Source organism: Anguilla rostrata, chromosome 7, assembly GCF_018555375.3.
Source record: "Anguilla rostrata isolate EN2019 chromosome 7, ASM1855537v3, whole genome shotgun sequence".
NCBI classification, from domain to species: domain Eukaryota; kingdom Metazoa; phylum Chordata; class Actinopteri; order Anguilliformes; family Anguillidae; genus Anguilla; species Anguilla rostrata.
Genome location: NC_057939.1, coordinates 54409498 through 54412604, shown reverse-complemented (window position 1 = coordinate 54412604; position 3107 = coordinate 54409498). Strand labels below are relative to the sequence as shown.

General features: G+C 40.4%; 1 protein-coding gene across 1 annotated transcript in view; it reads left to right on the top strand.

The window, feature by feature from the left end:
* The first annotated feature begins 2258 nt into the window (after nt 1-2258).
* Nucleotides 2259-3107, top strand: part of LOC135260066 (catenin alpha-2-like) — a 313250-nt gene continuing 312401 nt past the window's right edge. Inside the window, exon 1 of the mRNA XM_064345209.1 lies at nt 2259-2944. The gene's annotated coding sequence lies outside the window, so the exon portion shown is untranslated. The remainder of the gene's footprint in view (nt 2945-3107) is intronic.

The window sequence follows — 3107 nt, the reverse complement described above, 5'->3', positions numbered from 1 at the left end:
GCGAGATGCCAATGTATTGAGAGTACAAAAGAGGTCAATGGTAAAAAAAAAAAATTAAAAAAAAAGCAGCTCGAACTGCCTGTTTCTGTTAAATCTGGGTTATGTCTTTAATTCAGAATAAACAAAAACTGCAGAAAACTACTCTCAAATCAGGATTTTATACGAATGGATAGGTTTTGTGTAAAAAGTCTGGATATGGCCTGCGAGAGAGAGTGAGAATTCTTTTTAAAAAAAGGTGAGAGAGAGAAAGCAAGGCCTTTCCTTCAATGTGGTGAATTTGTGGCAGAATATCCAGGCTTACATGGTACTGTAACAAAGATGGCTTTCTGCTGAGGTCCCAATGAAAGGTGAGAGATCATCTGTACAATGAAATAAAGCTCTGTGGAAGCATTTTAGATCTCCCTGTTTTTATTTTCTTTTAAACTATGCTGGATGCAAGCACAACTCTGTCACTGACTCCTTTATGGATAAATGATAAAATAAAGATTGTGAAGCAAGCTGTACTGTGTGACTTGTTTGGCCTTTGAAATCCAGGTACATCAGCGAAAACTCTGATTCAGGTGCATCAATTAAATCTTTTTTTTTTTTGATCGAAACATACAACTTCATAGTTTATCCACTTGATGGCGATATTTTCTGTGAACAGATGACTAAGGTGGGTAAGAGTTGGTAAGGCTTATATTTTATACTTGACACACACAAGTAATCACACCCTTTCGATTGCTGTTGCACCCTCAGGTACTGATTGTAGATCCTAAAACAGACCATGGTGTAAGTAAGTAAGCTTGTTTTCTGTATTCCAAGTATTTGCAATGTCAAATGATGGTCATTTTAAAAATGTGCAGTTTTAAATGAAAATGTATAAATCTAAGGGTACAGCAAAGTATGAATTAGTGTCTGTGACATGATGGCCTTTGATCTCTCTCATCACCTGTAGGCCTCTTTACATTTGGCAATGAAGGAACAGTGGAAGTGGGGTAAGGCACAGGCAAGCTGATATTCTAAGAAAACGTCATTTTTGTAAATTCGTAGATTGATTTTGCTTGATTTTAGCTACAAATTGAAAACCATGACACTGAAAATGCACTTCCAGACCCATATGGTAAGATCTGTGGTATAAACACTCCAAGACAATGTAATTACTCTCACTGTACAGGGTGAATGCTTGTCCTTTAAATAAGAATTTGAGCGCAAAGAATTTGCCAGAATGCTTATTTCTTGAACATCATCCAAACAATTGAACTTTTGAAAGCTCCCTGGAACCCCCGTCTGGTGTGTGGGGATAATTTTCAGTGTATACAGGATGTAGGATACTGTACAGGAAGTACCCCTCATAACTGCGTTTCCTGACCCGCCCCTCTCTGAAAACAGCCACGAGCGCGACTTTGGGAAATCACCAAAAATGACACCGGAGTTTTAATCAGTTGAAGAACCCCCTGGAGAGTCACAACAATGTGTTAGTTATTGCATAAGAACTGGTACTTTTCCATGAGAATGTTTATGTTACAGGAATGTATATGGACGTGCATGGGTTGCAGAATGATCAAGTATCTTACCATGGTGCTTTCCTAGGGGCCCACCGTGTGGCTGTGATGCCCAGCCTTCTCCATTTCCCCTTTCCACATTTCCGCCAGTGCTGTGAAAAAGTAGCCTACCTGACCAAAAGTATTGGGTAATTGGATGACTGATGAAATAAGAGAAAAAAAAGTGGATATAACCACATTTGTGCAATAAAGGGAACCAAGCAAAAAATGAAAAAATAAATTAAAAAATAAGGGGGCAATTAGCGTTTCACATGAGAGTTACAGGCGTTTGATAAATCTTTTCATTAAATAAATTAAATAATCGTTTTTAAAAATATGTTTACTCAGTTTCCCTTTGTGTGACATCACATCATATTTTGTCTAAAGACCTGAAAGCCATTCAGTATGACAAATATGCAATAACAGAGGACATCAGGAAGCGCTGTATCTCCCCACTGGCCCTGCTCTGCTAGAACCACAGAACAGAAAGGACACGTGCGATCAGCACACCGTCACGTCACATTCAATCAGTGTCATGGCTTCCGGAGGCCATAGAATATCTGGTCTCCCATCCTACACCTGCCCTTGTTTCTCCCTGCTTAGCTTCCCCTTTTTATTATGTCCTTACCTGTTTCCGTTGTATCTGGTTGATTGGTTTCCCCACCTGTATGTCGTTAGTCATTAGCCTCACCTGTACTGATTGTGCTCTGTATTTAAGTTCGCTGTGTTTGCTCTGTCTTTGCTTTGTTTAAAAAAATTTTTTTTTAAAATCTTCCTATGAATCCTCAGCCTTGCGCCACGCTCTTATGCGATCCTAGTTTGTTGTCTCCGAGTGTGTTGACCGTGTTATTGGTTTTGTTTCCCGGTAGTAGCATCCCGTGTTCCCTCTTGTTTGTTATTTTAAGTTTTCTTAAAATTCTCTGCATTTGGGTCCACCTCGCTCCACGGCCTGGCAATCGGAGTTTGCAATCAGATGCAGGTATTTGTGTTTCACAAATACAGCTTGGCTAAATTCAGGGATTACAAAACTAACTGGACAACTTATGCTTTTGAAAAGAAAAGACTATGCTTGTATTTTATTTTTAGACAAATGAAGCATAAGCGTTGATTGAATCTGGCCCATTGTTTTTTTTCACCTGCAGCATGTAGGCGGTGTGAACTGCATGCTAATGCATCAGCTGTGAATATCGGCTCGTTCAAACTGGCCTTAATCACCCCGGTGCTGCGTTCTGAAAGTGAAACGGCTAACTCACGTGCCTCCGATACTGCACCCCATGCCCAGAGGTCTCGCGCTCTGAAACCACTTCCCCAGTGTCTGGTACCTCATCTCGGATTCCTGTCTACAACCATCACCTCATGACCTGCTGGGGGGTGTTCCTGTCGTGAGATTGCGCTCCTCAGAAGCTACAGAACTGAACGTGGTAAGCAAAAGAAATTCGAAAATTGAGGGGGGTGTGCTTTTAATTTAAAACAGGAATACATTGTATGAACTACAACCTGCGCCTTTATTCAGTAACACATAACACACCCACATTTCTATATTGCTTTAGTAGGCTACAGTCAGTTGGGCATAATGCAGTTCGC